Source organism: Acromyrmex echinatior, chromosome 8 (assembly GCF_024713525.1).
Source record: "Acromyrmex echinatior isolate Ae372 chromosome 8, ASM2471352v2, whole genome shotgun sequence".
NCBI classification, from domain to species: Eukaryota; Metazoa; Arthropoda; class Insecta; order Hymenoptera; family Formicidae; genus Acromyrmex; species Acromyrmex echinatior.
The window spans coordinates 6,102,968-6,129,776 of record NC_141859.1 but is presented as its reverse complement, the minus strand read 5'-3'; the positions used below and the strand labels follow the sequence as shown (position 1 = coordinate 6,129,776).

Sequence of the window (26,809 nt, the reverse complement as noted above, 5' to 3'; positions counted from 1 at the left end):
CAAAAAATAATAAATATAATTATTTTGTATTAAACTCATCCATTTTACATGAGAATAGCAAAAAACAATTTTTCTCAGAATAATATTTATTAAAATTTAGAATGTTATATTAATGTTTATTAGGGTAATAATATAATAAAATAGACTATATTCAATTTTAATTTGTAAAATTGTTTTACAATAAAATTCATTTTAAATAAGTTTGTAATTTGTTAAGTGAACTTTATATTTTATTAAAAATTTTATTCAAATTATTTATTTATATATCTGAAATTATTGTACTTAACAAATTAATTAACCTTTTAATTTTTAATTTTATTATTATATATAAATTATTGTGTAAATTTTTTATTACTTTATTATCATTAAATTTTATACATCTACACGATTGCGATATTACAAAAGTTTTATGCGTTCTTACACATAAATAAAAATTTTACAGTATTTATTTCGGTATCGAGATACGAGTACGGTAAAATAAAAACGTAAACAATATTCTCAAAAAAAAAAATATATATAAAATAAAATAAAAAATAAAAAAAATAAAAAGAAAAAGAAGAAAAGTTTATCGAACGGATACAAGTGGAGATTATCAAATGAAGATATAATCGAAATCCATCGATAGGGCAATTAAATTATCGTGATAAAAATATTACGGTCGCGGTAGGATCGATTTAATCTTCGATGGCACCAGAACGGTGGTCCATGAGAATCAGCCCGCATGTTTCTGCGGCTTACGCGAGCCGAACTTTGATATTCCGACGTCCCAGGGGGAAAGTAGAGCCCGCTCGTTCTATCTTCAAAGTCCCCCTCATACGAATTCCCCATCCTCCTCCTTTCTCCAGCCGTTTGCTTCTCTCCCTTCGTCCCATGTCACGCGCGCATTCGTGTCGAGTAAGCCGCTTGGTCATCCATCGGCACTTTCGTGTGCGTTCGCACATAGAGCTCGTCGCTTCGCTTGCCACGTGTATGTAGCTTCCGTCCACATACGTGAAAGAAGTATCTCATGTGTGCAACCTGGCGAGGTACCACTTGCTAGTTGCGGACTTTCAATCAGACCTTTCGGCCAACATAGCCTTTGCATTGATTGTCTTCGTGACAGAAGAGTACCTTAATATATGTGACATTGATAATAAGAAAACATATGACGACGTTTAAATAAGAAATGACTTGTAAGTGGATTGAGTCAACTCAACTCATTATACTGTATTAGGATTACATCTGCATGCTAATATGAATAGGGGTAAAGTTGCGTCTAAGGATTAGTGAGGAAGAGCCGAATGTCCGATGTATGAGTTCGTATGGTTTTTTGGGTTGGTATATCTTCGGGTACGTAACCCAGTATAATACTGACGTGCGGCGGCGGCGGCGGCGGCGGTGGTGGCGGCGGCGTCGTCGTCGACGGGTTCTGCTTGCTACCACTGCCGCCGCCGCCGCCGCTGCCGCCAGCGCCGCCACCGCCGCCGCCGCCGCCGCCACCGCCGCCGCCGCCACCGCCGCCGCCGCCGCCGCCGCCGCCGACCGACGGTGGCCCAGGCCTGCGTCTCTCATTGATTACGCGAGAAAGAGGGAAAATTCCGGTCGTGCGTGCCTGGAAAGGTAGCGTAGGCGTGGCAACGCGTCGGCGTCTCGGCGCCTTATTCGTTGAAAACTTTGCGCAAAAGCACCGCCCCGGCCGCGCGAGCGCGGTGTTCTCGGCACGTGTGCGTGAAAGCCCAGCTGGGCTTTCGGAGGACCCGGCACGCCGGTGTAATGCTGTGGCCTCCGCGTGTACGTGTGCGAGAGGAAAGAAGAACGGGGAGGATGCCAGGCGGTTTCCCCGCCACCGCTGCTGCCGCCACCGCCGCCTTCCCTCGGGTCCTCCGCACCACTCGTCGACGGCGACGGCGCCATCATTCCCCGCCAATTTTTTTCAAATGCTAGCTCCCTCTGCTCGGCCGACGCCGGAACTGCCATCCTCTTTCTCACTTCTATCCCCGTTCGTTCCTCTTTCCGGCACGCTTTCTCTCTTCTACCATTTTACTACATCCCCTCACTGTCTCTCCTTCGTGCCCTTCCATCGCGCTCGTTCGGTTTCGTTCGCGCTTGTCCCTTTTCCATCCTCGTTCCAGCGATCGCTCTTTTGCTTTCTCCCGCTCTTCGTGCTCGAAGAACAACCGTGTGGAAGGGCGCGCCGCGAAAAGGGACGGCAAGGACGAGAGCAATAAAGAGGGGGAGATCCTCGAGCGCGGCGATAAGCGTCGCCGTCGAGGGGTCTCCGTCTCTTCGTCTCTTCGTTGCGGGACGCGAGGGTCGATTTCCGGTGGTGGGAATTTTTCTCGACGTGGAAGCGACGAACACCAGTACTCATCCTCCTCCCTCCCCCCCCTTCCCCCCTCATCTCTATCTTCGTTCGCTTTTCCTTTTGCAACGCTGCAATCGACGACTCTATTACTTCCGCGAAAGGGAGAGAAAATGCAGCAAACGGAGGAAGATGGGGGAATAGCCGGGGGCTGTTTGACACACGAAGGAGAGGGAGAGGGGGGAGGGGGGAGAGTAGACGCGAGGCGATCGTGCAGCTGGTAAAGCAGACAGAACCTTCGTCCTTTTCTTCGTTAAGGGCAACTTGTGTCGCGCGTACCTGTTTAGCAATTCTCGAAATGCGACAGGTACGATTTATACGAGAGACATCGTATACAATAGTACATCCCAACTATACATGACGAGGAGTCACATTTATATCACGTTACAAGCGCACTGTCCGATATATGTTAGTCTGGTAGAATTTCAGCTAACTATTGTTTTTTTTATATTCTCTCGAAATAATCTTTTTCTACAATTAGTTATTATATGGCCTATATTTATAGCCTATGTGTGTAAATATCACGTGGAGAACCTTGGTTGCATTTGGTAATTATTTAATGTCTACATACGTTTATATATAAATATTTACTTATGATATTTTTACATGTATATATATATATATATACAATATATATGTACATAAAACTGTATTTATATGTCTAGTTAGATTTTCAAATATTTTATTAATCAAGAATACTAAATAATTACGACAGTATGTCGTTTTTCTTCTTCTACAAAGTTGAGATTCTACAAGGTTGAGATCATTACATAGATAAAAAATAGCTTGGTTTAAAGTGCTTAAAAAAATAATAAAATTCATTATAGTAATCAGGTTACAATAATCAAGTGTTTTACAGCTTTTAAAACAATCTTGAGCCGATATGTGGAAAGAAATCGATTTGCATGGAGTCATATCGGCGATAAACGGTCTCGCTGCAAGCGATCCTAAGACATTCATTGCGGGAAACCGGAATGATGGGCATTCGCGGCAGCATTCCTTGACGTGGCGGCCGATCGCGGCGCGCACGTGTCTCGAATCGCGGAGAACGCGTGCGCGTATTGACACGCGCTGATCGAACGCAGTGACGCGCGGGCCTCGTCACGAGGGCGAACCAATACGGCGTGATCCGGGCCGGTATATCCACCACGACCACGTGCGCGCCCGAAGTAAGCATTCACCTACGAAGGTAGGCCACGTTGCCGGAGGTTAATAAGTAGTTGTCGCTCCATCTCCGAGAGGCGAAACATCCCCGGACACCCAACCATCCGACCACCCGCCCACCACCCTTGCGTCAGCGAGGGCGTTGAAAAATCAGTCTCCTTACAAAAAGGGCTCGTTGAAAGGGACCGCGTAAGGGTGGGATTCCACGCGGGAGAGACCGGGATGGCCGGACGGAACGTCGGAAGGGGGGAACGAGTGGTGAGTTTGAAGGGGGATGGAAAAGTAGTAACGGCGTGTGCGGTGGTCGGGGAGGTGGCGAGGAGGGGAGGGGAGTGGGAAGGCGGGAAATCGGGCAACGTAAATACGGAGCACGTTGCTATGCGCCGTAAGCGTCCGCCCAGCCACCCTTTTTACAAAGGGTGCCCTGAAAGTACGGTACGTGTTACCGCCGGGTAAAAAGGAACGAATGAATAAATTAGCCTCCACCCATGTGCGACGACGTAGAGAGAAGGGTCGGGCGTATCGCGCGGCACGCCATTTTGGAGAACGAAGGTCCCCCACGGGGAAAGGACACGGCAGGATACGAAGGATTCTTCTAGTCGCTCGATGCATTTTACATGGACCTCACGGCCTTCCACCTTTTTTTTTCCCCTCATCTGTTCACCTTTTCGAATTATCGCACCGTCCTTCGATCAGCTCGTTCGTGATCATTCATGAGAAGAAAGTGGATCGCCACCTTGATTATGATAATGCCACTGAATGCCGACATATTCATATTATGTTAAACGTTTCGTACATATATATATATATATATATATATATATATATATATATATATATATATATATATATATATATAATCAACTAGTTGTTCTGGGAGTATATTTTATTTTATTTTAAAGTTATAATAGTTTGTAATAGTTAATATTATATTTAATATTATATCTATATAACGAGATTTTGTGTTGGTAATAATTATGTAAGATGACTATAATTCATATAATTTTATTCCAATCGTGAGCTTTGCGTTTGTAGTGGAAGGGCAATGATTCGATCGGTAGCAACGTTCCATCATGAATTCGAAATGGTAAATAGCAATAATTAAATCGGAAGTCGAGCGAATTCCGCACGTTGCACCGATGAATTCGACATAATCGCCGACAGATTAACCAATAGCGTCGCTAATCACTACCGGACGCGACAAGCTCGCGTTAGTTGTGTACTAGTAATAAATCGTGCGGCGACATTTGATGGCCGAAATCGAAATCGAAACTCTCCGGGGAGGAAGATCGGCATTTGCTCAGAAGAATGCTTGTTTTACAAAAGAGATAGAAATTGCTGGAAGTCCGCCTTTATTAAAAGCATCTGGTGTGGCATGCGATGTGCGCCATGTATATTTATTTCATTATGCGGATATTAAACTCTGCATTATCTCGGAACATTCCTTAAATACTGTACATCTAATAACAAATTCAAACTTTATGGAATATTAATTTAATCACACAGCGATTAAATTTCGTAAAATGAAACAACATGTCCATCAACTGATATTATATACATAACGTAAACATTGCGGTGGTATTTTGATACTAAACCCCTGAATGCATACAGGTGTATTCAGGTATAATAATTAATGCTCATAATAATTATCGTGGAATTTTCGGACAAAAGATAAACTTAATCGATCGCAAAGTGACGCTAATCGTCGATGTCCCTTTCGAAATCGATAACTGTCTGGAAAGTGGCGATCTACAGAGAGCGATTGGAATCGGGGGGGGGGGGGGGGGAGGAGAGAGAAAGAACGAATCGCGCAAGAGGAAAAAAGAATTCGTTTAATATCCAATTTCCGAGACGTCAATCCTTTAACAAATTACTGGTCATCTCTGCAAGAGGGCTACAAGCTCGAAGCACATCTCATTTCCCGTCTTTTTCATCTGTCCGCGAAAGAACGGACGTGCACGCGTGCATACGTGCATGAATGCGTACGTGCGTACCAGGAAGGTTTGCAGTACCGTCCCTGAATTTACAATGTCCCTTTACCACGGTACGTCCGCCAGACATGCACGAGATTCATCCGTCGTTCTAACGATTGCGAGTTCACGTTTTTGTTCGGTCATCTTCATCAAATACGCGGTGCTTCCTTGTGCGTCTGTAAAGAAAAAGAAGAAATCCGTTAGTTCAACGTGCAATAAAAACAGCATCGCCGTGATATTCTCGCGATTTCTGTCGAATATATCTGGGAAATTGATCACGAGCGATCGCAATCGGAAAAGTTCGTAGAAACGTCGATATACAATAGACGCGTACACTTATACAGTGTCGAGAATCGCCGGGAAATCCCCGCACGTATATATCGCGCGTATTCTCGCCTCGCGCTACCACATGAAGGTAGCTTCATTTCGCCGGATGTCCCCCTCGTTTTGCTTTCTCGCGGATGTCCGAACGCTTCGGCCGCACCCACCATAGATCGGTGGAAAAGGGTCGCCGCGGCGTGGTCGGCCGGCCGGTCGGTCGTTCGGTCGCTCACTCGCTCGCTCGCTCGCTCACTCGCTTATTCGCAGTGGGGGAAGAGTTGCTCGGAGATAGTAAGCTCATTTATACCTGGGACGTGCTTGCGAGGTAAAACTGCTGAAAAATGATATCCGAGCCCGCGTCCCGCGGATTCCCGTCCGCCATGGCCATCGCCGAGCCGCGTTACCATCGTACAGTCGAGACCGCGTCCCTCACCCTTACCCCTGTTCGCATCCGCCCTCCTAGCCCTCATCACTGCCCTCGCCGCCCGCGGTCTCATATCGCAGATAGGAAATTCTATCCTTCCGTTTTCGTTGCACGTCCCCCCTCCCCCTTTCCGTTCTCCCCCTTTCTCCACCCCCCGCTGTTTCCACCTTCGCCACCCCCCGCGGCACGGCCGGCGCGGCCCCGCGACGGCAACTATTAAAATCTGGGATTCCATTTAACGGTTCACGGCAAAAGACTGAATATTTTCATGGATAATTCGCGCGATGAAATGTTACGGCGCTGCGTTACATCGGCGAAATGTTTTAAAAGCGTCGGCGCTGCGCGGCGGTTGAACTACTTTACAATTCCGCGAGAAATGTTACGATTCGACAGCGTTATTTGCGATAGATTGGAACATTGTCAAAATATTTCCCTTCGTTTCGACGAACTGGATAATTATCCAGTGGAAATTCGTTATCTTCACAGATGGAAATACTTTTCCCTTCCCTTCCTTACGAGTTGATTGAGCCACAATCCCGTGCAATAGTGAGCGGTTTATTTTTTATTAATATATAGCGCATATTGAGACCCGCATTGTAAGCGTCCCCCATATTAAGCGTCAATGTAATCGTCGATGACCTTTAATTCGTGAAAATAAATGGAATGTGACAGTTAGAATATCCATTAATTTTAATGATTTTCCATAGTCGAAGAAAAAAATCAAGAACGGTAAAGAACGGTCGTTTTTTTCTGATACACGTTGTACATTCAATTTTCTTCGCGTGCGCAGTGGATTCTTAATCACCGAAGACATTCTGTCGAGTTTACGGAGTGGAAACGCGGTGGCTAGAGAGTGACTCGCGATCGCGGGATTTGGAAGAGGAGGAGGAGGAAGAGGAGGAGGAAGAGAATGAGGACGAGGAAGGTGGGACATGCGAGATGGAGGAGCAGTCGGTCTCATGGCAAAAAGAGCTGGACGAAGGTTAGATTAATGGTTGAGAAATGCAAATTGTCCGGTAACCCCCGGAGGGAGGGGGTGGTTGAGGGGGCCACAGGGGGGCATGCGGTGGCCTCTCCGGTGGGTGGATAACGGCGTCTCACCCGCTTACCAACCAGCAAAAACCCCTTAGAAATATATCGTAGGTCATTTCCCTTGCTAAACTCGAGGAGAAAAAATTGCCAGCGAACCCTGGAACCGACCGTGCCACCGCGTCCACGTACTCACACCCCCGTGCTCGCCACCCACTAACTTCCCGCCGCTCTCTTCCCAGTCTCGTCCCATCTCACCTCATCCCGTTAACCAGCCTCGGTCCGACGTCCAGAAAGAGGACTGACCAACCGACTGCCGCCTCCCGGCGCCTTTTTCGCGGCGTGGAATACGCGCCTCCGCGGAAGGAGAAATGCCGGGATATATATGCGGGGCACGGAACAGAAAAATGGCCGCGAATTTGTTTTGGGTAGGCAAGGGACGAGCGAACGGCATGGCACGGCCGCGGAGAGATACGAGAACGTGTGCGTGGAATTCCTATTCTCCCGTGCGAAAAGGATGGCATTTACAGACGGGCCCGGATAATCGGCAATAGTTTATTTTTGCTAACGTTACCCCTCCCATATTCTCTTTCAATTCACTCGACCGATTTATCGATGTTCAATTGGTTATTTATATCCGAAACTACGTTCCATCTTTCTTCGCCGTTCATCCATCTTTTTAGTCCATATATGTGTCTTATATTTGATGAATGGAATCTTCGGGAATCTATCGAAATAGAACAACTTTAGTTTCGAGACTTTTCAACTTTGACAAAATCTCTGTCTTTAATTTTTATTGATAGTAGGCATTTGAAAGCTGTTTCTGCTGATCTGTTAATTGATTAAATTGTTGTATTTTTCATTCCCTAGTTCATTTTGGTTCAAAGATTCATTTTGCTATCTTCCCAGCAGCGACAACTCGATTTTCATATTTAAATGCGTTTTTTAATAGAAAATCATTTTTAATTAATAATTATGTCATTAATTCTGAATTAACATAATTATGAATTAATTATGTTAATTTATGTGAATAGAGTTTCTAAATTAGTCTGAACAGGGGAATTGCCTATTTTGTTTTTGAAAATAGAAAACTTGCTTGTGAAATTTAAAAAATTGTAATATCTATGAAATTATCAAAAGTTAGTTTTAAAACTGTTATTAAATTAGTTTAATGAATTAAATAAATTATTGTTGTGAATATATGCTGCGCAGTGCTGTTAAAAGTTATGTGGCTTTTTATTTTTGCTCAGAGATCGATTATTATTCATGAAGAACTTTAACTGTGATTTTATAAATTTTTTTCAAATAATAATATTTGCGTTACTTCGTAGTATAGCCAATAAAAAAAAAATACGCTAACCTTAAAGAGTACAGGCCGGTACACCGAGTGATAAAAAATCCCGTTACAGCGCGTCACGTCGTGTCCGTTTCATCAAATCTTCCGACCGATAAAGAGCGATGCCTCGGCATCAACCTGTGGCGTCCTTCCACCAGGACGCCCGCGTACCAATATTGGCGCATCTCGGTCGTTCGGACGTAGTGTCAATCGCGTCACTTCATCCATGCATTGTGCGCGCGCATATACGTGTACTCGTACACATACATATTCGACCGGTTCTTTTTGTCACATGTATATACTCGTATAATCTTTGTTTTATTCGATTTATCGTTCTCACGCGAAAATCGCTTGATACAAAACAACACTCCTTTTGCGCACGTAGAAGTAATAGATGGGATCATTTGAGAATCGCAAACGTTTTTATTAGCTCCTTAATTTACATCGTAATCTGACCGCCCAAGACAGCCGCGCTCCTCATTTGCGAGGCACATCACCCGGACGGCGGAAGTCGCTTGAAAAATAAATGAGTAGTTTTAATAAAGCACGGTACACTAAAAACAAAAAACAAAAACAAAAAAAAAAAGAAACGAAATGCGAAAAAATGTCAGCCGGGCGGCAGAAGTTGCGCAACATGTGAATATGCGAACGCGGAGGAAGTTACATTTCCAGTTTCGTGCAACGAAAAGGCGCGGCGGCCAGTATTTCGCAATTAACGCATTCCTTAATCCCCGGTAACTGCTGAATATTTCCGCATTTGCCCCTGGCACCGTACCCGCCATGGCGTTGTAGCGGCCGGTAACGGCTGGTACCGGCGATAATCGTGAAGCACCCCTCGCTTATGCCACCAGTAACGGTCGCCAAGAGTTGCGAGGACACGGCTGTACGCGCGCGTAAATCTCGGAAGGCGTTTTTCCGGGGGTGAAGTCGCGGGGGCGTCATTTTAAAACGAGGAGAAATCCCGGGGAAACGAAATGCCGGGTTACCTGAAAATTTCCTGGCGGAGTCGCGACCGAAGGAGGTAGCGCGTACACGGGGGAAGGAGGAAATGATGAAAAAAGGCACCTAGGCGAGAAGCGGGGTACACTTATTTTCATTCCCGCCACCTCAGTCGGAAGAGGGTCCTGCGGGAGGACTGCGCGCGGCCTCATTTGTTACCCTTAATGTCCTGCAGCCTCCTCCTGTCCTCCTGTCCCGCTGCCTCCGGGATCTTATGAGGGAGAGGGCGCCCGGGAGTTACCGTCACCGTATATATATATGTGTGTCTGTGTGTGTACCTGACGGGTCTGTATGTGCGATATGGCCTTAGCGCGGTAGCCCTCTCCAGGAATATATTTCAGGAATTATGGGAAATTCTATCGAGCAATGTACCGTGATGATTTATCGCTGCCAGCATCCGCGAAAGTAATAATGGAGAACGTATCGCCCTCTCCTTTGGTGAACGGCTTGGTGCGCCGTCCCCACCGTAATCTCGTCGCTCCAATTTCGAGATCTTTTATTTTTCAGCTTTTTTTTTCTTCATCGCCTCTGGCGACAGTATGAAAATAATGCGACAGGAAAAAATAATTATTATTTTATATTAGTCTCTTTTGGAATCAAATTTTCCGACGTTCTTCGAAGGAGAGATATATCGTATAAATCTAATTAATTTATATGAATATTATACTAAAATAATATGTATAAGATAATTAATATATTTTTGTTTAGTCCTCCGTATGATTTTCACTATTGCTTTAGTTAAATAATAGGATGAAATTTCAGTATTGACAAATCAGTTAATTTCAAGTGTGTACATAGGAAAGCTTCGATTTCATAAAGCGGTAGTATTTCGACGCGTGTCACGTCGTCAAAGATTTTTTTTCGATCTCACTTTCTATCGCAACGGTTGATACGCTCCATCTATATGGTAGAGGGCCTATATTTTAAAAACCGCTCGAACGGTAGCTCCTCGAGAGGAAGTTGCCTCGGAGTAATTAACGATTACCAATCAGCAGCTCCCACTTGGATTCTCTCGAGGATGGTAGTTAGGAGGGTCGGTACGGTTTCCACGGTGAACGCGAGAAGAGACGAGAGGTGGAGTGGAGACGCGGAGACAGAGGAAGAGAAAGAGTGGACGACGTGTGGTCGTTTGCTAATATGAATGTCCTGTCAGTAGCAGCGGCTCCTTGCCAAGAACGTACCGCTTGCTAATATGGCCGGTTGAAGGGAATATTTACGAGGGTGAAAAAAATATCGCCGCGATACCCCTGGTCACCTTCCTCCGTCATCTCCGGTTTGATGAGGGATCCACCCGTTACCCGGGTATGAAGGCGCGAATTGGATTTTCTGGGAATCAATTAGGATGCTCCTCCACGCGTGCTTATTCTTCACGATCTGTATGTGTCAGTACGAAAAACCGATGTAGATGCGGAAGAATTTTTCATCGCGGTGGTACAGCTTCCGTGTGGTTTTCACACATACCATCGTATCGACAGAGATCAGTGGTTCCCAAAGAATGTGTTGAAAAAGATTGTACATGTCATATTAATAAAAAAATATGTATATTTTATTGTACAAAATTATATAATTTATACATATAATTTTGTTTTATCCTTAAGTATTCGACATATAATATGTTGAATATCAATGTTCTCAATGTACCGCGAGTAAGAAACTATTTGAAGATCGCATATGTATGTGTGTGTGTGTATGTGTGTGTGTGTGTGTGTGTGTGTGTGTGTATATATATATATATATTTCAATCGATATTCTATTTATAAATTTATCAAGGGCGCGAAAAGAATTAAATATCGCACTGCTAATAAAAAAAATGATCACATTTGTCGAGAGCTATGTATATTTCTAAAATTTCTATGTCATACTATGACTAAAATAATGTTCGCCATTATCGAGTTACATAAACGTGTATTGTTTGACGTCCAAATACATGGACTCGGAGAGAGTCCTTCTGATTCCATAATAATTTCATAAAACAAACAGCGTAATACATTTTCATATATTCGAGGATTTTGTATTAATTTTCAAAAATAATGTTGAGACTTCATTAAGAAATGCAATATTTAATTCAATGCTTGTATCGTTAACAATCGTTCGAATGTCCTTGGACGAATAGCAAGGGTGGATTTAATAACGGTGTTATAATGAATATCATGGTATTGATCGCATTTTGGCGTCGCCTTATTACGGGCAGCGAGATATTTTTTATGACTCTTTCTGCGTTTTCCAGTGACATAAATTACGGGCATTTCCTAGCCACGTACGCGGACCCCTTCGATTTATCCATAAAAATAGCCGCATTGTCGAAACTCCGTTTCCCGAATGCCGTGCTGGGCGTTCCTTTTTTTTCATGTAAATTTTACTGCGCGGCGGAAGGAGGCCTAATTTTTTTCGCAAGGGCGGTTCCCGCCGCCATTTTGTGCGGCAGGAAGGGTCGCCAGGAGCCCCTGAATTTACTCTAATTACTTTCCCGGGATATTACGGCTCTGCAGAAATGTTATTGATAACAACTGCTTGTTGCCTCCGCGCTGTATGGGATTCTGTCGGCTGTAAATTGTTCTTACAATTGGTGGTTATTTCTAATTTACGACAAATATCGTCATTAGATTTTACGACCTATTATTAGCGATGCGAACGTTCTTATTATTCTCCTGTCTAGCATTAAAAGGTATTTTTATTATAACGCTCATTTCAAAAAATACAAATTTATCGTTTTATGTATATAGGCGAATTTTCTCGCATAAATATAAATATAGTTTTTAAAGTTTCTATTTTTATATGATTACATCTGAATTCTCTATGTGTCATATATTTTTCTTACGTTGATAATTAAAACGTCATAATATGTTTACGAATAAATAGAAGAGTAAAAGAATGAGTAACAGTTCATCGAAAAATTTCAATTGTTTGTGGGATGATAAAAATGATGATGCAATAATACTGTTTGCAAATAGCGTGCGATTGAACATGACGAGAATTGGTGATTAACAATTTTTCAAGAATTTTACAACTGTTCTCTGTACTACTGCCGTTAAATGATACTCTATTTGCATTTAACGCTCTTAACAATAATTGCGACACAATGTGTTCACTTTCTAATTCAAGCACAACGTGTACGCGAATTTTAAAGAGTTGTTTAAATGTAAATGAGGTGTAAAAGGACGTCCATTTTCCTTGTTCAGTGTTTGCCTATGTTATTGCAAGTGCGACATTGATTAAAATCCTGACGTTTAAAATAAATTATTTTAATCGTATAGGAATGTGATTGAATAAAGTTACTTTCGATCCATTGTTATTACGTTTGTCTGTATTCGCCAATAATCGGTCAAAAAGAAAATGTTTGCGGAAGAATTATATTTTTATTCTCACAATTTCTTTGAGAAATTCGCTTGTAAAAAAGTTTACCTATTTTCATTGTGCGCTTCATAAATTATTAATGAAATCGTCGTGCTATTGTTTGAACTTCAAAGCATGCAGACTAAAATGATACGATATTGTATGTAACATTAATTTTGATGCCACTCATATATTTAACGACATTTTTATGGATTTGACGCTTCTTTTTCACCAGGAACTCTCGACAAAATGGCGAGCGTCGGGAGATCACGCGCCGTCGGATAGGAGTTGCGTCGATAAAGACGTAATACTTTTTTTATTAATTTTGCGGAATTATTATCGGACTTTTATGAATGCAATAATAATTCTTTGAAGATCGCATTAAAATGCAGCATTAATTTTAGAATTTCATGATGTGTAAACAATTTTGCGTCACATTAAATCTATCCTAAAATTTTCTGTATGCTGTATGCTATTGAAAATGATAGTATGAAGTAAAAAATGCTTTTTTTATTTTATAAAAATATAATACGAATAACGATTACATTATACATTACGCTACATGGAAAATATTACATGTGTTCTACGTAGCAAATTTCAATGATGCACTTAATTGCTAACAATTTTGCAATTCCGACGTCTGGAATCGTAGAACATGAGAGCTGTGAGAGATCATAGAAGAGACCTTTGTCTTCATTAGACTATCGATCGGCAAGTGCATTACTATCGGTGCATGAACACCAAATGAAGTCAATCTCTCATACTAACATCGATACTATTACTAGACAATACTGTTTGGTCGACGGTATCAGAGTGTTTCGTCGTCACGTGCGTAGCATGATTTATAAGACAAGACAAAACTAGTATCAAAGCTAGTTTACACATTATTGCTTATTGATTAAATTTAAAAATGTAACATCCTTCTTTACGCGGGAAATCTTTACAGAATTGAGAACTTTGCGTACAAGGCATATACGATTATTATCAATGTCGCGTATTTTCTACTTTATTTATTGCTACATAAGCCAATGAAAACTGTTTTATGTCGGTGTGAATTTGCGTTAACCCCAAATCAATATTTGTAATGCACATACTTCGAATGTGCGCGCTTAACAATATCGAGAATAAATTTTCCGGTATTTCTATCCGCTTGCGGTTCATTGATAGACATATTAATGTGTACATGTGTAACGAAACAAATGAAATCGGCTTGTTACTTGTAGCTGCGATACTACGATTATACGTATCCAATAAACGCCGGAGGCTGCTGGAAGCTCAAGCTAATTCGAAAACGGCAACTGCGTCGTAGATATTATTCATCGGATATATTTTCACGATATAGTAAGTAGTGAAAAAGGGATACTGAGCGGCGGTGGCCCGATAACCGCTTTCATTATGCAAACATTTTTCTGAGTAGATGCATATTATCTTTGCAGTAAATTAATTTATTTCATTTTTAAATTTCAGAATAATACAAGATTTCTCTCTCTCTCTTTCTTTCATATTATCGATTCTTGCATTTATATGTTTATCTTCTGCGATTTAAAAAAGATTTGTTATCAAAATACACGCAAATATGTATTATGCATTATAATTATACTCGAATATAAAGAAAGAGATCGAACGTTGTCCTGATCGAATCACGATTGATTTGATTTTTTCTTTGGATTTCTTGTTTGCGTTTTGTATACGCAAGCGGACTGTTTCGTAAATTTCGGTGCCGCTATGCGCAACTAAGTTGAAAGCATTACGTAAAATTTTAAACAGATCCAGCAAATCCTATCGCTGCGAGCGAAATCTCGGAAAACGCGGGAGGACCTAATGCCAAACAATTTCGAAAAATTCCGGATCGATCTAACCCAGTAACGGGCGTCGCACGTGTAACGGATTGAATTTAATCCCGGCCATTGTTCGTAACCAGAATTCACCAATCATACGCGGGTCGATCCAAACCCAGGTGCAGATACATCGTGGCTGGTCGAAGAGTGCGAGAGCAGGGATGCTCGGCTGCCTTCCAGGATTTGTTAGTTAGGGAGTTTCCATCGTGAAGCCTCCGATGAATAATGTCTAATAAGTATTATATTTCGCGACTTGATCAGCCAATTATAAAGATCCGCTTTGTTTACGATAACGAATCTGATCAAATCCAGTTCTGATGGGAAAAACAAAAGAAGATGACAGTATAAATATAGCGTATTAAAATGACCTAAATGAAAGACTTTATAAAAGCATTCGAACGTCTCTTTTTTGAAAAATTGCTTTCTTTAAGAAATCGAATAGAATACCCTTTGCTTCTTTTTCGAATCGAAAAAAAAAAAAAATGTAAAATTAATTAAATATTACATTACAATCTAACAATTTCTAAGTATATCAATTACAAGTGTAGGATGTATGACTATTCATTGAATACTACTTATCTGCGGATGTATGTCAAAGTGTTGAATTTGTAACTAGTAGTATCAGCTTTTATCTAGGAAATTAAATTATACTGTCGACACAATTGCAATTTTGCGATGACTAGGAATCGGTGACCGCAATGCTATTCAGCAGCCTTTGTGCACGATGGTCTCTCTACAGTTTTCTCTAGTGAGAGTGTATACGTGTGTTCGAAAATACTCGAGCGCATATTAAAACCGCACGCACAGGGGACCATGTGGATTTTCGATTCGTGCTGATCCTCCCCGGCGCTTCTTTGCCGACTTCCAAACAGGCGGACGAAAGCGACAAGCGGACAAAAAGCGTAGTCACAGCCTAATCCTTGAGGAGGCCGCTCGATATCGCCGGCCACACTATCCTCCAGGAGGATTCGTTCCCAGGAGGGAACGTCGAATGCTGCTGCTGAAGCCACGCGCGTGCGGTGGCGCATAATAAGCATTAGCCCTCCCGTTTATAATCGCGCGATCGGCCCGCTTATCCAGGCCAGAGCTGCCTGGGCGCGCTTGTGGCCCTTTGTTTGCGGAGACTTGCTTTTTCGAACGGTACGGGGTCGCGGGGGAGGCTATAGGGGATGGACAGAGAGCGAGAAACCGATGCTGTACGAACATGTCGGGGACAGAGCTAGAGGAAGGCACCCCTACAGAAATGAAAACGACGACGAATGCTAAACGATCCCTCAACCTCAGGCCAACCCTCGGCAACCCTCTTTTCCTCGTGTTTCTCCGCGTTGTACGGCCTCGCTGATAGGGTAGCGTCGGTGCCCGTCGTTGATGCGAACCTCGCGAAAGATGGCTGCTCGCCATTGTCCCCGCCCGTTTCGGTTAGGCACTTTGAAATATTATGCCGACCGTATCGTCGGTGGTTACCTCTATGTCCTTGCGACTATTACATTATATACACTAGAACCGTCGACGATAAACGATATCGAGTTGATGAGAGCATCGCTGGTGATATCGCTCAGTTGCAGTTGAATTTTGTCTTTGAAGAATTTTTGGTCGGCCTTGATATCCGAAACATGACTTTCTTTTTTTCAGCATGAAAAAATTTCACGTGGAAAGTAGCGATTCATAGTTATTGATCTTGATTCAATTCCAATGTATTAGACATCAGTTAACCTACGTTTAAATAATAAATAATGAGAACCAAATTTCAATCTTAGCAGTATAATTTTAATGTTAATTAAAGATAAGAACTATAATAAGTTCTAGACATTCTGTTTCTTCAGAATAATTTCAAGAATTTAATCGAAATGAAAATCGTTAAACGTATTGAAATAATGATCTTATTATCATTAATACCTGCTGATGTTTCCATTGACGGTAAAAATTTTATGAATTATGTTGAACGAAAATCCGGCATTATTCCACTAAAAGATCACAAGTCTCCCATTCTGCACAAATCGGTATTTGATTAAACATCGGTGAGAGTTGATCGATTGGATGAAACGCAACGTCCGGGAAAAGTTTGCGAATCAGGTTTCCGAAATGCACACGTCAATAATTTGCATTCCAATATCGTTGCTATCGCAATGGTATCAACTTTGATTATTATCCTTTTCCCCACGTTTGTTTCTTTTCTGTTGCATATCGCGAACATTTTTTTTCGTATCCTCTCCATATCGAGACATTAATTGTATCTTCATGTCGATAAAAACGGCTCTTTTTACGGTAATATAAATGTTACATTCGAATAGTCCAACCTATTTTAAGCTTATTTATAATACGATACGTACATTTAATTTTTATATCTCAGAAATCTCAAGTTTTATTCAATTTATTCTTATGCACAGTTATTACTTTTGCGTATTATTGTTATCATCTTTTGTGTTATTATTCGCTGTTATTGCATAAAAATGTTAATACGAGGAGGAGAGCTAATTTCTTAATTACGTTAGACTTGTTAACATAAAATTGTATACAAATATGTATATATATATGTGTGTGTGTGTGTGTGTGTGTGTGTGTGTGTGTGTGTGTGTGTATGTGTGTGTATATAATTTTATATTAACAAGTTTAATGTAATATAGAGGTTCCCCTCCTCGTATTAACATTTTTATATAATGATGACAGCGAACAGCAACGCAAAAAATATAACAATAATACGTAAAATACATATATATATATATATGAATAATTTGTAAAAGATCAAGTTTGAATTGTTACAATTATTGGTTTATAAATAAGCCGCGAGAAAGCCTAGCGATTCACGTTTTCATTTATCTATACACATATCGCGCAGCATCGCCGTATCGCTCGTGACTAGTGCATCGGTCAGGTGCAGTTTGCTGTGGCTATGCTCGTTCATTTGACGGAGAATCGGATTTCATTATACATAGCGCGGCTAGATTGAACGGATCAAACGAAATGCCGATGAAAAGTTTGCAAATAGGCTTTTTAGAAGAAGATCAACACGATATCGCGTTGGTTTACATAGAAGCCGCCATATCGCGAGCCAATTGTGCGGAAAAGTAACATTATCGAATATTTTTTAGTGTATTTCAACTTTCACGACTGCCGTTCTAACAGCAAACTATAACAGAAATTTATATAAGCAAAATTTGTTTTTGAGATTTTATTCGAATAATATCGCGAAAGCAAGAGATATAATGTATAGAAATTCACACAGACAAACAGTCGCATACCGCAGATCTCTCTATTGAGGATGGCAATTGATTATTCGGAAAGAAGAAATATTAGCAATTGTACGGCAATAATTCAGCATAGCTTAATGTAGTAGATACTTTATTGCTAATATGTTCATTAACTTTTATGTCAAGGTCATAATTTCCACACGCATATGTGGCCTATCGCAAGAGGGACTTTATCATGATTTAATGAATTTGGAAAGATTGCGTCGAAATTAAACGATAAAATGATTCCTCTCATTTTTATGATGGCGTTTATCACTTTCACCTTTTAATTGATATACTAATTTACATATCGGTCGGCATTAATGAAAAATCAATATTTTTCGCGGGCGTCATTATAAACGCAACGCGTTAATGCAATTTACCGCGTTATGAATTTTACAGAAATAATTTAATGAACATCGATTACCAATTATTAGCGAAGCAACTGTATTTAAGTTGACCCCCTGTCTCGCTCATCGATCTCTACTATTTCCAATTCCACTCTCACTTGATATCAAATAGACTATCCATTCGCGTTGTCGGTCTATTACGGAATTTTCTCTATATCGGTATCTGCAATCTTGGATTGATGTAAACATAAATTCTTCGAAAAACTCAATGAAAATATTCCCCATCGTGTTTATTTGCCCGTATTGTTTTTGTACCGTTCAGTTGTTACCTTTGAAACGGTTAGCCTCGTGGAACAAGCTTTTATCAATTGCCAATGTATTTTCTTACGAAAAATTTAAATTGCATGTTTTCAATAACAAATCGCAATTAATGTGAGCGACGTGTCACGCGAGTTCTCATGTTGTACTGTATATTTTTTGCAATGATGTAAATTATTGTAAACTATTTTGGATTTTAGATACTGTTTAGAACGATATAAATAAGATGAGTAATTTCATTTCCGAATATATCTTGTCAATAAATTAAAAAATACATATACTTATACATTATATTGGTCGATCATTAGAAATTTATTTTATTACATCCGATTACAAGCACTTTTGATCCAATAGTTATTTTTCATCAAAATTCATCTCGTCACTTATACCGCTACTCAATAAGCTCTTTTCTCAAACCATTCATTTGACATTATTTTTATATGCGAAACACGAAGTAAATTTTTATTGTGAATATATACCGTTGCATCACTTACTGCTCATGTATCTATTTTGCTACTTACGTCACGTTTCTGTTACGTTCTATATTTGCTAGGATGACTAAACATTTTGAGAGTTAGCCGAGTTAAATTTTCCCAAATTTCGTTTCGCGGAACCGGATAGACGGACGACGTGTGTGTGTGCAACCAGGCAGATTAATCAAACGGTAGAAAAATTGGAAGAGGAAGCTATTGACAGCCAGCGCGGTATAAAAAATAAATGAAATTCAATACCCGCGCCTGCGATGGGCGGTTAATAAGCAAAAATCTGTCAAGCAGCACCAATAGCGTACTTAATTAACGTCATGTACCTCATAGAAAATTCTTGAGACACGTGCGATCAACAATTTATTATTATTGTCTCGATTTCACATCTGCTTAAGAAATTCTTAATCTCTCTTGAAACTTGTGAATATCTTATTAATAACACAAAGAGTTTCAATAATATATCTTGATTAGAAGTCACAGCACAATCATCTGTCTAATAGGATGCCTGATTGGAACATCGAATTATTAAATTGTTTATTAATTTAATTTATGATATTATTACAGTAGTTTAGTTGCGTTTCTAAGTCCGAAAAAAATATTCGCACGTTTCAAATGACTATATATAATATATAAATTCACATGGCAATTATTTAAGCATCTAAGATCCAGCTTCGATCGCTATATAGATTTTAAACTCTTGTTGTATATTCACGTATCTTGTCTTAATAAATTGTTTGTTATTGTATCTTAGTTTGAAATTGTAAAATAATGTTCCAACTCGATATTTTTGCTATGCATGTTCTTTATATTGCATTCGGAATATATAATTGCTTGGGACTTGATATTATTTATAAAGTTTAAAATTTTTTTATAACAGTACGTATATACGCATACGTTTATTAATATTATTAAGTTTTAAAAATTCATTTTTATTTAAAACGTTTTTTAGATGCCTGAAAAACTTACTTCGAATGAAAGAAAAGATATCATGTAATTTTTAAAAGAATTATTTCTTTATTAGATTAAATGTGTCACATGTAGAAATCTATTGGAAATTTTATTTATTTTTCTGCATATTTTTTTTGAAATTGTATATTCTTTTAATTATATATCTCTTCCATTAACAATCTTCTTTTAATCAGGAAATTAAGTTGGAATTGTACGATTAGTATATTGATTATCAATTTATAGTAGACTAATGTATTATTGCATAGTAATTAATCCTAAATTGTTAAACCGATGTTTATTTTATTAGATTTTACTTTCAATAACGAAAAATATGTGCAGAGCTGAGATCCGACGGCAAGCCGACGGTTTCGCGATCACGCGAGAAAGGAAAAATAGAAATAATAAGCGTAAAAATTTATTTTTATGGATTATATATATAGTTTTTGTATAAATAATAACGTCATTCATGTTTTGAGGTGCACAGGTGAATTGGACTAGTTTTTGAAATTATGATATCGTTTTCTTGCGAGAGCGTTACCGTCGGCAAAAGAACGTTGCATTTGAAACGATTCCACAGAGCACCATTGTTTAAAAAAATTTTAAAAGTTGTAAAAAATTTTCTCAGTGTGTTAAGATAATTGTAAAATGTTTTCTTGTTTTCGCTTATACACTTTTTAATATTTTATATTTTACTAAAAGCTCAGTAAGAACACTTGATACAACTGTTATTCTTTCTAAACATGTAATACATCAATTTAATTAAATGATTTCTTAAAATACAATTTAGTTGTAACGTAAATAAGATATAATGCATGTTTATACTAATATTAAATCTAGTTCTAAGTATAAAATACAAAAAATTCTTTTCTTCCATAAAATTCTACATTAAATACTGAAATATATAAAAAATGTTTTTTTACTTTTCTTAAAACTTGATGCAAATTTGTAAGAATCAACAAAAAAATTGATAGATTTATGAAAATAAACGATAGTTTAAGATCAAACCAGAAAGATGCAAGCGGATTGTTGCATCTTTTTTTATTACGATTATATTTTTTAATGAATAATTAAAAGGACTGTAAAGTACATTTTAATATCATTCAGAATCTCTAAGTTTTTCAATGTAAACAGTAATCCAAGCGATAGAATGTCGAAGATGTTTGCACGAGTCGAGTGCCTCCATTTTTACGCCAGTGAAATGTCCGACGGATAGCGAATGGCGCGCTGCATGACGGAAATACATTTTATTTTCTCATTCGACATTTATTAAGAAAGACATTTTTAAATAACTGATAATGTAGCACAGATTTGCATTGTTTTACTAACGGTTAATGGAAATTTATGAAATTGTTTACAAATAATTAAGAAAAATATTCTTCAAAGATATTTGCTTTATTTGTCATGGAAATATTTCGCAAGATTTCTTATAAATTCTGATAAATGACAAATGCCGCGAATTTACAATTAGAAACGAATATTTTTTTTGTCTGAAACAATTGTATCTTTTTTAAACACATCAAAAATTTTACACCGTCGTTTTACGCGAAAATACACGTGTACGAGACGTTTATTTAAGAAAGGATTATCGCAGGATGTTCTTAGCGAGTCCTTCGTGAAATATTAAGAGTATATTTGACGGTTGCGACGGCGCTGTGTGAGCTAAGGCCGCCATAAAAATTCGGTGATTTCAACCGTCGGCGAGGGCAAGGTCTCCTTTCGTCTCGCAGGTATCGATTCATGCGCACTCGCACTTTCCTCCATTTTTATTCGAGGCAAAACATGTCTCTCCCTTGGTGTTTATCGCGGGTGGTAATCTACGTTTCAAGGAAAAAAAAAAAACCTTTAATATTTTTTATTACGCGAAAATCGATTTAATAAAAAGACGCGAAGTAAAAGTCACATTCTTCCTTCTCTTTTTCGTCAATAATCGGTACAATGTGAACTCTCTTTGTAATATCTTATTTCTCATTTCTCAGTAAGCGTACATTTTCTGTTGTATCGTACGCACATCATATCATGTCTAATGCATATTTATTGGTATAAATATCTCTCCATTTTGCTGGGCAAACATATGTTTTTATAATATCATGCTCTGTATATCGGGATTCCGTTTGATTGTTGGGTTTTATGTGGATTTATACTATATCAATAACCGCAGCAATAAAATATAATCACGGTACTGTCGTTATTAATTTTTCAATTCCCTCTTTTCGTTTGCTTTCGTAAGTTCCATCGACAATTTGAAGCGCGTCAACTTACTTGTATCGATTAACAAATATTCAACGGACTATCACAAACGGGGATCGAATAATAATAACCACTTTTTTTTAGTTCTTGACAAACTGACGTTTTATAAATGCATCGTGAAAAAATGGTAATCAGATCAAATACGTGATTCTGATGGAAAAGAAGATTTTAAATCAAATCTCTAAGCAATAATGAAGTAATAAAGGTTAAATTTCGTGAAGTTAATTACGGACCGATGACGCGAAACGTAATTTTGTCTGATAGTGGTCCATTTTCAGGTTATCGTAGCGAAAATTATATTTAACGTAATTATTTTGTTGGTAACTATACGAACTTTAACCTTCGCATCCGTGTTATAATTTGCGCGCGCGGTTCGTCGCCCGTTTGCATTTATCTCGACCAGTTTAAATGTTTAAATAAATATCTGTCAATTTTACATACATTATTAGTTTCGTATTTGTTTCCGATCACTTTCCGTTTTCAACTGCGCTGAATGCCCCACATGATTTTATTGTTAGTAATTATTACTGAAATATTTATATATCTTTCGCATGCAAAATTGCGCTTTCGATTTCTATTGTACAAACAGGAATCGATCGGCAGATATATTTCTTCTTGTATGACATTCTTTCGTACTGAGCACTTGAGTCGTTTTGATGTAATACCTAGGCGTGGGATATCATGTAATTCACTTTGTGCCCGACTTTGCGACTTGAGCTCCCTTCGCTGTAAAACTAACGTTTTAATCGTGTAAGAAGGGGATTTCCCGTTTTACTTACAGAGGAGAATAAAAAAAGTAATCGACGGAAATCCTGCGGAAATCTAAAGTCCGAGAAAGAGCATGGATAACCTCCGGCGATTAGCGAGCGTTCCTTCGTTTTATCCGCGATCAGAAATGGAAAGTGGATCGCACTTTCGATTACCGACAAAAAAGAGAGATGCATAACGAGAGGGGGAGAGAGAGAGAGAAAGAGAGGAAGAATGAGAAGGAAGAGTCGCAGAAATACGAAGTACGCGTTCCATATTACGCGTTTCGATTGATTGTAATTAATTGAACTGTTTTTCTGCACAATTTAAATTATTCACGATAAACAAGAATACAGCCCGCGACAGTTGTGGTTTTTACGAAACACATTTCATTGTTAGATCGCGAATTTATTAACACATTTTACGCATGGAAAAAGATCGGGCTTGGGGGGGGGGGAGGGGGTGGAAGTTAGGTGATTCCACGGATGTCCGACGATCTTGACAGAAAACCGATCGTACAAGCACTTTTGCGGACTCCGGAGCTAAACGCATGTAATTACATCGTACCTCGCTTTCGAATAATGAGAATAAGAGAATGCAAAATTAACATGTAAAACGTTAAAACGACACATTTTATAGAAACGGGCTGTTCAACTGTCATCGTAATAGCCCGATCGATATTTTTAATTAAATCACGTAATTTTTGCAAAAACATCCCGTTCTTCTCGCAGATGAAAACAACACTTCATTATGCATCACAAAGCGTCAACGTGTAGAACAGCATTTTAATGCAGATCAATCGAATTATCTCAAAGTTCAGTTTGACTATTCCCAGCATGTGCATATATGGGAATAGTAGTATTACAAGTTAGAGGAAATATGCTGGCTCGGACCAGACTGAAATATCGCGAACTGCGCTCGATGAAAGGTCTGACGAAATTTTTCAACTACTGAGGCATCGAATCGGCGAAGGCTCGAAATAAAATTTGCTCTGCGTCGTCCTCGCACCCGGCACCGCAAATACGCCGAACATCGAAACGAACTTCATGACGATTTCATCGACCGATAACCGCGATTGGTTTGACGTTCAACCGCATACCTATGATTCGATAAGGTTTGAAACGACGGATAAAATATGAGATTTATTAGAAACGAGCGGGTACCGTTAGCGGCGTCGCGCTTACAATTAGTGAGTATTATATGTAAATTCGTTCCTCGTAAGCAAGAATTCAATTTAAACTGGTATTCTTAGCTGATGCTTATTTAAAATCATCTTAAAGTATAGTCTTAAGATGTCATGAAACAACACAGAATCGTATTAGCATTTTAAGATATTATTTAAGATAATCTCGAAATAAGAATCGACTGTATGAATATCGGCCTTAAACGAGGTTTCATTTTTTTTTTTGTTAATCATGCCATTAAAAGAGTTTCATTAATATTTATCATAGTTAACTAATTCTCTTTTTTATCTTTTTTGAACTAATAATTCCAGAGGAAGAAAGAGAAGTAAGTACACTTATAATTCTACTGTAATATATTAAAATTAAAACCATTTCTCTACTTGAAGTTGACATCCGCCACGCGCGCGTTTGGAAAATTTATTTTACTTAAAAGACACAGTCCCACACACGTAAGTTTTGCCGGAGTTTAATAAAATAGCGTAATATACATACTTCAGAATTAAAGTACGCTACGTGGATAGTCCAATGATAAATAATCATTTTTAAAAGTCTTTAATATAGAGATTGAGGCAATATTTAATAAATTCAATAAAATAATGAGTCAATGAAAATATCTTCTGCATCTACGAGTACGTCTTACATACGGATAAAATGGTAGATGTACGCGATCGAACTTGCATAAATCCTAATATTTTTTGTAAAATATTATTCCTATAGCATCCTTACACGACCGTATGATAATTACGCGCTGTATAAAAAATATGCGCCTCGTTCACTGTCCAGAATCAGAAATTAGAATACTGAGCACGCCGTCACGGTGAAAAGCGACTCGTACCTCCATGAAAAATACTGGAATGTTGATTCAGCAGTCGGAGAAAAAATATTTTTTTCCGTAGAACGCGGATGCAGTGGGACGTTTCAACGCTTGTATAGACGTTATCAGCGCTTTACCGGTGAAGGTCACGGATCAATTTCTTGAAATCTGAGTAAACCTATAGAGATACGATACATCGATTACAAATATCTGCAATACAGAGGTCGTAGCAATATTTTATAGTCAGATGAAAATTTCAATAGTGTAGGAAGAGAGAAGTTTGTTTAAAATTTAATAAAATTCAATATCTATATTATTATTTCTCTTCATCAATTTTGTCGACTATATATGCGCGTACATATCTTATTTTAATTTATTATTCAAATTAAGTTTTCCTACCAGCTGGTAATATTTATATGCCAGTGTTTCTTGGTTTAACTCGGGGATTCTTTAATCACGTTATGTTTTTCATATTGGTTCAATGAAGTATATTATAATAAACATAATTTGTTTATTTTACGAAAATTTTCCACCTCAATTTTTTCTTATCTCTTTAACGACATATCGATGATAAATTACATATAAGCACAATTCGATACTGGAAACACTTTTGCACCGATTCATTCACACAATTGACGCGATTAGAAAAAAAAGTTCTTCTTCTCATTTGTTACAACTTCCTGATAATCGACAAATTAATAAAATATAACTCCAACGGAGGAGACTCACTGTCGGGTATCGCGAATCTTCTCGACTGCGAAGAATGCCGTCGGTCCCAAGTTACGTGGGACCCAGATATCGTTCTGTGGGGAGTAACCAATGGAACACGTTCGGGGGAACCAGCTCGTCTCCGCTTCGTGGGGGGGATCGAAAAGCGTATACGTTCCCACCTGTTCCCCACATGTACACAGTGTGCAAGACGTGCACACACGGACGGTTTCTGCAAGAAATAAGAATGACTTCAGATCAAGTATAGAGCTCGGCTTCTCTCGGGGGGGGAAATGTTTCCCAGGATAAGTGAAAGACGCTTGAGATTGATGAGCGAGGTTTCATGAAAATTAACCGGACGAAGCGAATTATTATCATCGTCAGTTACGTTATTTTTCTTTTTGTTTTTACGTTTCAACAAGCGCGCTGCTTAGAACTCGGTGATACACGGTATTCATGGTGTCGCGAGTTATTTAACGAGAAAGAAAAAGTTATCCACGAGGGAGCCCCGTCGTGTAATCAAAGATGCGTCTAAGGCTCTATTGGAGCACAGAGCCGGGCGCGGCGTGTGCGCGGCGAGCTCATTTGCGGGATATTACATTTTATTAATATTTGCTCGACGTGCGCGGTAAACATTCCAAATTCACGACGGTGTGTACGGTGCTTATAGAAGCGAGCGGTATGCATAGAGGAGCACGTACACGCACGGTACCGGGACACGCAATTCTTCTCTCTTCTGCACTCTTTCCCCTTAACCCGTGGCTCGGGTTCTTCGCCGTTACGAGCCGTACGCTCGAAAAAGAGGAAACGCGCCAACACGAAACCTCGTTCGTTCGCCGGGCGGTAATTTTTTTCCCCGCTTCGCATTTCGAAAAATAGCTCTCGGAGAACATGGCCGAGCCGAGCCGAGCCGCACCGTACGCGCGCAGTACGTGCACGGACGAAGGGCTTGAGCGAGCGCTAATACGCGCGTGTGATTATCCTTTTTCTCCGTGCCGAGCGTTTTATGGAGGAGAGAGCGTA

General features: G+C 39.4%; 1 long non-coding RNA gene across 1 annotated transcript in view; it reads right to left on the bottom strand.

The window, feature by feature from the left end:
• Positions 1-20,716: 20,716 nt before the first annotated feature.
• The window catches only part of LOC105144498 (uncharacterized), a 28,109-nt gene continuing 22,016 nt past the window's right edge, over positions 20,717-26,809 (bottom strand). The window contains exons 2-4 of the long non-coding RNA XR_015545933.1: positions 25,478-26,018; positions 25,100-25,256; positions 20,717-21,900 (exon numbers count right to left, since the gene is read on the bottom strand). This is a non-coding gene — a long non-coding RNA (uncharacterized LOC105144498). The remainder of the gene's footprint in view (positions 21,901-25,099; positions 25,257-25,477; positions 26,019-26,809) is intronic.